At 47.9% G+C, this 11,232-nt stretch overlaps 1 pseudogene; it reads left to right on the forward strand.

Moving 5' to 3' along the window:
• Nucleotides 1-10,788, forward strand: part of LOC149348329 (uncharacterized) — a 79,883-nt pseudogene extending 69,095 nt beyond the window's left edge.
• Nucleotides 10,789-11,232: the final 444 nt, after the last annotated feature.

Consider the following 11,232-nt stretch of genomic DNA (forward strand, 5'->3'; position numbering starts at 1 on the left):
CATTCCAGTTAAAATAACCACTTTGAGCATCTGAGACGGCCAAAAAGTGCTGTCCTAGCTGCACAGTGGTCATTTGCTCTAAAAGCTGCGCTTGTAAGCAAACGCTAACTCTTTTCTCATTTATATCACTAAGCAAAAAGTGCTCAGAACTGTGAGCATATATGCAGAAACCTTATACAGCTCAGGCTGCTAGCGAAAGCGCGTTCTAAAGAAGGATACCGGCCGACGCTCCGTAGCCCCGCATTTCAGCGCTTGCCCCAAGATGGCGCCCACGAAGGTCGTGTCTCCACCCTGTACGGCGCAGTGCTGGCATCGAGGCACCCTAATTTTGCCCATACTCGAGCGCCGCCTACCGCCGACGCCATCGTGGGCTGATAACTTGCAGCCCTTGGGCTGCAGCCGAAGCAGCGTGCGATCTCTGAAAGTGTCATTCGCCCGTTTTATTCCTGCCAAGCCTAGACATTTTGGGTGGGCGTTCGCCTCGGGTCCATCCTCGTGTGTGCTATGCCATTAGCTCCTGCAATAACCAACTGGGAGCAAGCGACCATTGCTCGATACCTGGGCGCCGCCATGTTTTTTTACTCGAGCGCCGCCTACCGCCGACGCCATCGTGGGCTGATAACTTGCAGCCCGTGGGCTGCAGATAGGCTGCAGCCGAAGTACAGATAGCCTCTGTAGCCGAAGCAGCGTGCGATCTCCGAAAGTGTCATTTGCCCGTTTTATTCCTGCCAAGCCTAGACATTTTGGGTGAGCGTTCGCCTCGGGTCCATCCTCGTGTGTGCTATGCCATTAGCTCCTGCAATAACCAACTGGGAGCAAGCGACCATTGCTCGACGCAGCGAACGATCAGCATCGGTGAGTGCCATGCTCGCAGTCCACGCGTGTAGTTTTTGTCGCCGGTTGCCTGTAAGGCAAATGCGGCACGGTGTTGCATGTTAGAAAAACGGAAGCAAAATGTGTTGAAACAAGATCGCGGAGAGCAATGAATGTCAAGTTTTTCGTGGAGCGCAGTTTTTCATGAACGTTTTCGCTGCCTGCTTGGACATGGCAAGTGTGACAGTTTAGATGCTGAGCTTGCGACAGAGTACCCCGTTTACAAACTGAACATTTTGGAAACAGCGAGTACATGACTGAAACGAATCCACTTCTGATGATTAGAATGTCTGTTTGCGGAGATACGCGCGATGAAATCAAAATTCGGCCCCTCTTGCCGCTTGCGTAGGGCTGTTCGTACTACGAGCAATACAAGCCAGTTGACTCAAAGCAATTCGCATTCTCGCCTTCTCCGCTCCCGCCAGTACTCACTGGTGCACAAATACCAGAAAATGTGCAATTATCTAATAGGTTGGTACGCTAATGGAATGCTATTACCACTTACTGATAGGCAGAATCGCCGCACCTGTGTTGAGAATTCCAATCTCAATCGGGTCGGGGCACAGCTCAAGTCGCTGCGTTTGTTGTATCTCTGGCACGGTTATGCATTGTGTGGCTTTCTTTTTACAGTGCATTCGATGCCATTTCAGTCGAATTATTTATGCCAATGCATGGCAGAGTTTACCGTCCTGTGCATGCCGTGTATTTTTTCGTCTTACGTTCCATGACTGCATTTTTCCTCACTTTGCAGTTGGGTAAAAGTTCATGTCGCCGCTTCTATATTCATGCCATGATGTGCAAATAAATTAGTATTTTTGCACTAACGACATGTTTATTTTTTCAGGTGGCGATCCCCACACCCTCCCGATATTGACGATCATGTGGGGCGGCGAAACGAAGTTGTGGCCAAATTTGTGAAGTCCTCACGTAGTGTACTGCTGACGTAGTGTACTGTAAGTATTTCGACGGCCAAGGCCGTCGAAATACTTGATCTCCTAAAATTATGCACAGAGTATAGTTTGGTAACCCACGCGCTTCGCTTCGTTCCGCGCCCGATATAGGCACAGGCAGTGGGTTTGTTTCTGTCTGCATTTCGTTCACAAAGTGCGCTAACGTTTAATCTTTTTTTTGGCGCAAGTATCTTTTGTTCACCAACTACGTCCACTGCCAATGCAACTCAGGACCGGCGGAAAAGCGGTGAAGAAATGAACACCGCAGACGTGCTGAGACCTTCGCACAACATGGTCCGCGCACAAACTGGCGGCGTTTGTTTTTTTTTTCTACTTTCGTCGACTATTTCCGCAACCCACAATAAAACAATGACGTCTATAAAATGTTGGTGTTCCGCACAACATTGCTGCTTATGTTGTACAGACGCAAACACGCGCCTGACCGGTAGCTAAGCAGACGCGGACGTTGCTCCGCGCTCAGGATTATCAGCCCAGGGGAGGACGGCAACAGTGGGGTGTCGCGCAGCGCACGTGTTTGAGAGTATTTCTCCCTCTCCTGCCCGCTCCTCGTAAAATGGTGTATATGGGCATTAGCCCATTAACGCTATACGAACAACTTACATTCGTGAACAATGTATACTCGAACACCGGAACCGAGGTTAAAGCTGAAGTGCTAGCGCACCTAATTTGCATTTGGCTTAACTGCGCGAATCGACCGCAATTCTTTTTTTATATAAACTGACGTTTACGTAGCTTTCCCTGAATTTCGCGATTTGCGCAAAAAATAGGAAGAGGCTCCTCGAAACCGACAGTGCACATTGCTGGTGGGAGATACGACTGGCCCCTCCCTCCTCTAGAAGGCGGGAAGGAAGATGGGAGAGGGGGAACGTTTGTTGCCTTTTCCACCTTTTCCCCCCGGGGACAAAAACTGGTGTTGTCCCAGCGCTCCTCCCACCCCTCTTCGGTCCATCGCCCGGCTTCCTCAGGGCACGGCCGGTCGTGCACAGGGGTGCGCGCTTGGGAGAGGCTCTCCTAAACCTTGGGAAGCAAAACCCGTTTCGAAGGACTGCGCGATGCTGCAGTTGCAGAAAAAAGCATTGCTCCTGTGCTGGTGCACCAAATGCTACCGGGATAACAAAAGGAATCCTTGGTGTGCACTTAACAGTGGTGGGGATTGGCACATTTAAAGGGCAGCTCTGCCGACTTTTCGATGTTCATCGATAGAAATGAAATTTTAAGTCTGTATTCTTTATGGTAGTGTGATCTCTCATGTAAAATTTCGCACCTGAAAGCGGCGTAGTTTTTCCGCAAAGGAATTTGGAAGACAAGCGCTCCTCAACGCGAGCTGACGCGAGCGGCACCCATCGATCAAGCAACATCTACAGGCCACACTGTACTGTGACGTCACTGGCGTGTCGGCGTGTCAAGCTGGTCGGGCGTGCGCTGGCGTTGGCAGTGCAGGCGAAAACTGAAAATTAGTTTAGAGGAAACTAAATTACGCGTCACGGACACCTGGCCCGCGTCGTAAGAGGAGTGATGGAAGGAAGTAGTGAAAGAAGAAAGGAACAAAGAGGTGCCGTAGTGGAGGTCTCCGGAATTATTTCGACCACCTGTGCAATTTCGCGCCTTCTCAACGTGCCTGATGTGATGTGTACGCCAGAGTGATGGGTCACGGCAACTTCTGTTGTGCTCTGGGGTGCACAAATTCTTCATCTGTGACAAAGGGCGTGATCTACCTTAGGTTTCCTAGCGATAAGAACCTTCGCGACAAGTTGGTGAGAGCTGTCCGCCGTGTCAACTGGTCTCCGAGGATGCATTCCCGCTTGTGTTCGGAACATTTCGCGCCAGTCCTCAGAGAGAGCTTTGGACTCGCTAAGGCTTCGTTCAACCGGCGCTTGAAGGCAGATTCTGTGCCATCGTTATTCGAGTAGAGCCGCCCATCGCAGCGGCCAGCTCAACGAAGCGCGGCCGTCAAGATGAAGCGCACCACGGTAAGCGTGCGCAAAGTATGTTGGATTGTATAAGTGTGGCTGGTGTGAATTCATTTCCAAAAGCTCGCCATAGAGACAAAGCTTCGCAAAGAGAGGACTGTTGGTGATGCATGCCCCTGTATGGGCGTTGTGCACCGCGGCAACGTTCCGGCAGCAGATTCTTTCATCAGGCTGGGTCGGCCGGCAGTCGCCACACGAACAGCTGTCAGCGGGAGCATCACATCAACTTTTGTTCTGACGATCGTGTCATAAATTCATGCACGAGAATTGACTCAAGCAGTTACTTCTCCGAGCTCAGACCGTCTCCAGGCTGCAGGTGACGCGCGGCCTGTGCTGTGACTCGGCTGGCTCGCACGGCGGTAAATAATACCTGAAAGGCGTCTCGTCCAGTCCAAAATCGTCGAATGAGTCGTCTTCTAAAGACTCGCTGGTCTCGGAAAAGGTGTTCACTGCGCTTTCTGTCATGTCGACAACGCGGCTCATTGTTGTTGCGATATCTTCGGGGACTTCACAGCGCGGCGAACACGGCAGTGACGTCACAGTCAATACCGCACGAAGGCGCCTCCCTCGTTTCGGTTTTGCGGTTTCAAGTTTTGCGTTTTTTGCTGTTTAAAAATCATTTGAGAGTTGCTTTTGAAAACCTTGTATCGTACACATTACAGGAGGTTCTTAGGAACACGAAACAGCCATTAACTTTAAATGGCTGAAAAATCGCCGGAGTTGGATACTGAAGCAGAATCTTCAAATTGAGCAAAAACTCTGAAAATAGATTCTCGGAATGTGGTTACACCGAAATCTAGTCGTCACTGGGCATATTTTTCAGCGGATGGTTTTATTTTCGATGTTTCACGAGCGCGCACCAAGCCCTCCCGCCCGGCGCGAGGTGAAGAGCGTGATGTCATGGCACCCCCATTGCATTCCCGCTGCGACGAATATGGCGGCGCCCTTCGTTGCATGAAGCCTCGCTTCGGACTGGATTCTTCGTTCTAACTGCCTTCTTCGACGCTTTCAGGGGCCATAAATGGGCCATTGGTCTTTCGCTTCGTCTCCTGTCGCTGATAAGAAAACGTACGAGTAATAAATTTGCTTTATTTTTTATTTAGATTGACGATTCTGCCCCCTTTAGGCTCGAGGGGCGTCGGTTTGTTGACAACAATGGTTCTCCTCCTTACCACCAGATGGCACCACTAGTCTAAACATCGTCGCGCCTCTATTTTAAAAGTGAGAATGTTAGAAATGGCGTAAGGTCCGGAAAAAATAGCTGCATTTAACGTACGTAAGCGTGCATACGGTTATGGCATGTAGACAGCTTCGATTAACGTCTTGACATCTGTGTACGCCGTGAGCAGACGACAGACAGACGACGAGCGGCCGACGCGATGGCAGTCGTGCTTCTGCGGGAACGGTCAGCGCGCGGGTGTAATGACGTCTAGTCGCAGCGTCCACAGGCGGCCGCCAGGTGCAACGATACGGCAATAAATAGCGAAAAAAAACGTGTTATCTGCCTTTTTCGCCAAAATGCTTGGCGGATTTATCAATTTTAGCAGTCAAGCTCTTGTTTACATATAAAGTTTGCACGCCTCATCCGCGTGCTTTAGAAGCAGATAGAATTTTATGATGCTAAAGCCGAAGCTCTCATATTTTAACTGTACTCTCTAGAACCTTTAATACAAAAAACTGCCAGTTCATTATGCGCTAATTTTTTGGGGTCACTTTAACAAAAAAAACATAACACAGCTAGGTCTTATTACAAATAGTAAGAGGGCTGCAGTGTAGTTATAAAAAGTTTTCTGCGTGTTTATATGTGCGCTTTAAGCGGACACAGCCAGTATGTACGATGCAGTGTCCTTGACGCATCACTGACATTCTCGTTAAGACATAAGAATGTGACGTTCAAAAAAGAAGAGGTAAGTGACAGGCACCAGTCTGCCACTGGTCCACTGGCAAGAGCAGGGCGAGCAAGCAAACCAAACGAAATTGTTGTTTTTGTTAGGACAGGTGCTTCCATCTAGCGGCGATGGAGAAAACTACCTGCGAGGACCTTGGGTGCGCGGGAGCTGTCTTGGTTACACGACACGGAGGAAAGTATCCATGAATTAACGCATGCTGCCTTTTGTGAGATGTTCAGCGCGAAACGAGCCCGCAGCTGCCGCACAACGCCTCATTAGCAAAAACCCAGCTTCATTGCGGATAAATAACCATGGGAAGTGCCTGGGCCATTCACCGCAGTCGTGGCCTAGTGGTTTGGGCCAACGTTTATAGATACTTTTTTAGTTCCATAACTCCTCCTCTGAAAGCGGGCGCCGCTTGTACCCGGGCGGTGAGAGGGCGCTGCAGTCGAGGCTTGCGCGTCGCCGACGCGCGCGCGGCTCCTGTCCTGCAGTTACTACTTAACGGGCTCGTGTTTTTCGTTGCCTTTTTTTGTCCATTTGTGTTCCTGTGCGCTCTGCGAACACGTGGTCCCCATCGTACACTCAGAACAACAGACGCTGCTGGCCGTGAAGCAGCTTTCGATCGAAGCGCGACGATGCCAACTTGCTTCGTGCCCGGCTGTACCTGTCAACGCGGCCCCTGCTGTTGCACATTTGCGAAGTCCCACCCAGAAATTCCTTAAGCATTGTCTGATCCCGTGCAAGGGATTGATTTCGCAAAATTGTGGAAAAGAGCTCGTCGATACAGCTTCCGAGAAACTGGAGAATGGCGGCCCTCGAGGAGGAGGCGGGAAAATACAAAGAGGTTGTCCTTTACGACGCCGGGATGAAGGAAGGCGTTTACACCATTCTGAAAAGTGTCGCATTTCGTGAGGACCTGACCTATGCTGTCCAAGCAAATGGAAGGCTGTTGGACAAGTGGGATACTGACATTCAAGTTTTTTCTGTGAAAGATGTAGAGGCAATTTTGCAGATCGTGCACACAAAGCAACTTTGCCGCGGTTGCTCTGACTTCGATGTCGCCAGCTGCAGTAGCGTGGCCTAAAATGCTAGAAGTACGCTCTATCACAAAGACTGCGCTGCTTTGACAAGTGCAGACAAAGAAATATGTGCTATGTGCACCAGCTTGGCAAAATGTTTGAAGCGGAGGGCATCATCGACACGACCGAAGTAAAAGGTGCCTGTGGCAGTAAGTGTGCTGAGAAAGCGGCTGATCCGTGCCACTGCATCACAAGGACGGAAAGATGTACCGTTCCGAAAAGATGCTTGCCTGTGTAAGCGCAGTAGAGGGCACTATAAAACAGGCTAGAAAGGACGAGTTGTTCGGCGACCTGTTTTGGAACGTGCTTAGTTCTCTTGTAAAAAAAAAAAAAAGGCACGAATGGTGTTGGTTGACCACAGCATGCTGAGGTGTTCACAGCTCAATTAATTTGCTTTTATTTAGTGACGCGCATGCACTTCTTTGTGCGAGCAAAGTGCTTGGAAAATAGCAGCGTCGTTAGAGCTCAAAGAGAGCGAAAGAAGGCGAAGCTTGTCTGACAAATTAGTTGACAGCAAATTTGTCAACAACGATGTTTAGTTGGTTTGCGAATAACATTTTTCTATTTAAATGCCAAGGGCCTTGAGTTACTCTTGAGTTTCGCCGACACCGGTACCGAACTCGCGGCTTTCGGGAAAGCAGCCGTAGCCACTGAGACAGTGGCCGGTTTTATTTGCGCCAGTATTGCTGTAATAAAACGTAAAAGGAACTTTGCGCTAAATGCGTAACACAACAGCCAGTCGCGAAAAACTGGTTCGGCGCATAATCCGAATGTATCGAAGTACCAAGGTTCATCTCACGAGAAGCAGAATCGAAGCATGCATTTCGTCATTGCCCGTACAAAACGGCCGCTCGTGACACAGCTCAGAATACCACTCTTAAGTTCAAAAACGCGCTAAGCACACATATGTTATGAAATACCTCCGGGCAAGAGCCGGAAACAAAAAAACAGCAGTCGCGCCGCGATGATTCGAATGCGAGTGCTCGTGCAAAACGCTGCACGCTAGCAGACGACTCTCGCTCTCCCCGCTCAACCCGCGATTGCAGCGCCGCGGTGGCGGGGACGGCGACAGGCCGCCTGCTCCCTACGGGCGCTGCGAGGAGTTATGGAACTAGAAAAGTATCTATAAACGTTGGTTTGGGCGTCCGCTTCGGCTGCGGGAGGTGGTTGGTTCGAAACCCACCGCTGGACACCCACCGGTAAAAAATGGGTACAAGCCACCCCCGGCCCGGCGCCCGGTTTCTTCAGGGGTGTGCATTGGAGGAGGTTCCGCTAACCCCGCTGCGCCCTTTCGGGGGCAAAACAAGTTTCGAACACAAAGTGGAGAGTTGACGGGGTCAACGGAGTGTCGAGAGCTCGACGAAGTGAGTTCGCTCTAACGTGAGTTCAGTGGCACAGCAAGAGCAGCGCACGCAGCATTGAAAAAAAAAAAACCTGGGTGTGGCCGCGACAGTGGCGGGGGTTGCGGTCAATGTCGCCCGCGGGCTTCTTTTTGTTTGTCTTATTTTTTTAAATTTTGTTTTGTTGGATTACTTCCTTCTATTATGTGATTTTTGGCATTGCAACCCGTATTGTTGAGCGCTGAGAATTGCTTATACCTGCCATTCACTACTACAGAGAGAGAATTAATATGTGTTTCGGGAGGGAAAGGAAATTTTCTTGGCGAATGCTGTTCACTCTGTGTGTTTACTGTGTGATTAAAAGCAGAGAAGCGAACGAAATCACTTGAATGGATTTCAACTCCTTCTCAGGGAAAAGGCGCGTAGCAAGCAGCATACTATTCTTTCTTATGCAGTCCTGATGGAACTGTTTGGTTGCCTAAGGAGCGCACACGAATTTGCAGCAGACATTTTGTAGGCAACATTAGCCAACATCCAGCCTACATCCCTACCGTTTTCCCTCCGATCTACAGAAAAAAAGCACCTGACAAGGAAAGGGCGCAAAGGTATGAAACGAAAAAGTGAAACTGCCAATGTAAAATGCAGCTTTGTGTTTTAATAAGTTCTGCTTTTTTATTTGATACTTTCAATCCCGTCATGGATTGTTACTGGGAGGGCATTCAAAATGGCAATGAGATGCAAATATAAAAATTAATTGCACGATGAGTTTGGCTGCACCCTGTTTAAGGTTGGTAGTAATGTTACGTTTACCGGTTCAGTGCAGGTGGCAAAGGCGTCTCAACCAGGCAATATCATCTAGAGAGTTCGGTGCAGGAAGTGAAAATCCATCACGAAGTACTGACGATGAAGCGACAATGCATAAACCAGGAACCTCCATTACAGAGGACATTCACATGATGGATCTCAGCCATGCACCTCTGGAGATGAGCGCAGCTGCGGCTTCGACGATCAGCACAAGTGACTCGCATACTTCAATGAGTGTGTGTGGCGCAGGAGAAAGTCATTTCATTGCAAAGACAGATGCTGTGAGGACACCTTTTAATTATGGGATCATATTTCTGTGTATACAAAAAACGACACAAATTGAACATTAATTTTCTATTAATACTGCGCTTTCAACACTGTTCACATGTAGCACTGAAAACATGTCAGTGCAATACAACATAGTCATTTATACATAATTTTTTTTCAGGCATGCCAAACCATGAGAGTGTGTGGCTCAAGGAAAGCTTACTATACTTCTTTCTGCGACAAATGGAACTGATGCATCTACTCAAGTTGTGCATGCAGAAATGAGTCACAAGGTTGGACTATGCTGCGGTTTTCCCTTATCAGTTGCTTAATTGTAGCTAAAAATTTATTAGGGCTAACAGAGGAGTTCTGGATTCAGTGCGATTACATTTGTTGTTAATTTTTATTCCTGTATAACATTCTCTTATTTTATAGTGGTGGTGCTTATTTTCTTTTTGGAATGAATGAGCATAGTTGCAGGGAGATGTAAATACCAATTTTCATTGGTTAGTCCTCTTGCTAAAGTATATTTGCCTGTGAATTTCACCGTGTTCTCTGTTTATTCTGCTGAAGGTTGCAAGTACGGATGGCAACTGGAAGAAAAACTGTGGGTTTCAAGGCTTTCAGTCTCTAAAGCAAAAAGAAAAAGCGCTGCAAGATTTGTGTGGAGTGACGCTACAAGTCTTCTGCCTTCTCTTGAACCTGCTGCCTCCTCCGAAGTACAGGTGCAATACTATGTCAAAGGAAGATAGGCTGTGCTCGTTTCTCGCCAAGCTACGTCTTGGGATAACATATAATGCACTAGGGGTAATTTTCAGTGTTGCACCCTCAACAGCATCCACTGTTTTTAGGAAAACACTTGGTATTTTAAGCATCGCTCTGTAAGATTGGGTCTTCATGCCTTCCCGGAGAGCGATCAAACTTTCTTTGCCTGCCCCATTTTAGGAAAACTACCCCCGAACTGCACCTTAATAATAGATTGTACCGAGATCCGCACTGAAGCACCCTCAAACCCTGACTGTCCACATATTTTGTATTCACATTACAAGGGAGGATACACGCTGAAATTCTTAATTGGCATAATTCCTAATGGTATGATAAGCTTCGTATCCAAAGTTTATGGAGGGCGACACACTGACTCGTTCATTACCCGAGACTCTGGCTTTCTGGAGCTTGTTAGACCAGGCGATTTAATTTTAAGTGATAAAGGATTTCCAAGCATCCGCACAACGGTAGAAGGGAAAGGTGCGGTGCTACTTATGCCTCCTTTTAATTCAACGGGTGGTCAAATGTCTGATGATGACATAGACATGACTTACAAGATTGCCTCTGTACGTATCCATGCTGAGAGAGTAATCCAAAGGTTGAAAATGTTTCATGTTCTAAGGAACAGAGTACCGCTTAGCCTGATCCCACACATGAAGAAAGTATTTTCAGTGTGTGCTGCCCTAGTAAATTTGCAACCTCCAATAATTAAGCAGTAGGCCTGCTTTGCTTGATGTAGTCCATACATTACTTTCTATGAATTACATTCATAACAGTTCATGTTAGCATTCAAATGAGTTCATAACTCTTTAATTGTATGCATCCTAGCCAATAAATGGGCATGCTAATCACAGCACTGAGGACTTCTGTTTGACTTTCATTTGTTGTAAAAGGTTCTGTGTTGGTCACCATGTGTTTTGCACAGCAGATCTGTGCTTTTCACTTTTTATTCTCCCATAGATGGCAGCAAAAGAGTGAAAGCAGTGGACGCAAGCCACTATACGGCACTGAAATGATATCACAGAAATATGGTTTATTGAACATCGCTTCATATCACCTCATCGTAGGTGTAATGTTAAGAGATAGGAAGCGTGCAGAGTGGGTAACAGGACAAACTTCAGTTAATGACATTCTAGTTGAAATCAAGAACAGGCATGGGCAGGACATGTAATGTGAAGAAAGGGTAACCGGTGGTCACTGATGGTAACAACATGAATTCCAAGGGAAGTAAACCGTAGTGGGGGGTGGCAGATAATTAGATGACATTAAGA

Source organism: Amblyomma mixtum, chromosome 4 (assembly GCF_055824585.1).
Source record: "Amblyomma mixtum isolate Tamu chromosome 4, ASM5582458v1, whole genome shotgun sequence".
Classification (NCBI taxonomy): Eukaryota; Metazoa; Arthropoda; class Arachnida; order Ixodida; family Ixodidae; genus Amblyomma; species Amblyomma mixtum.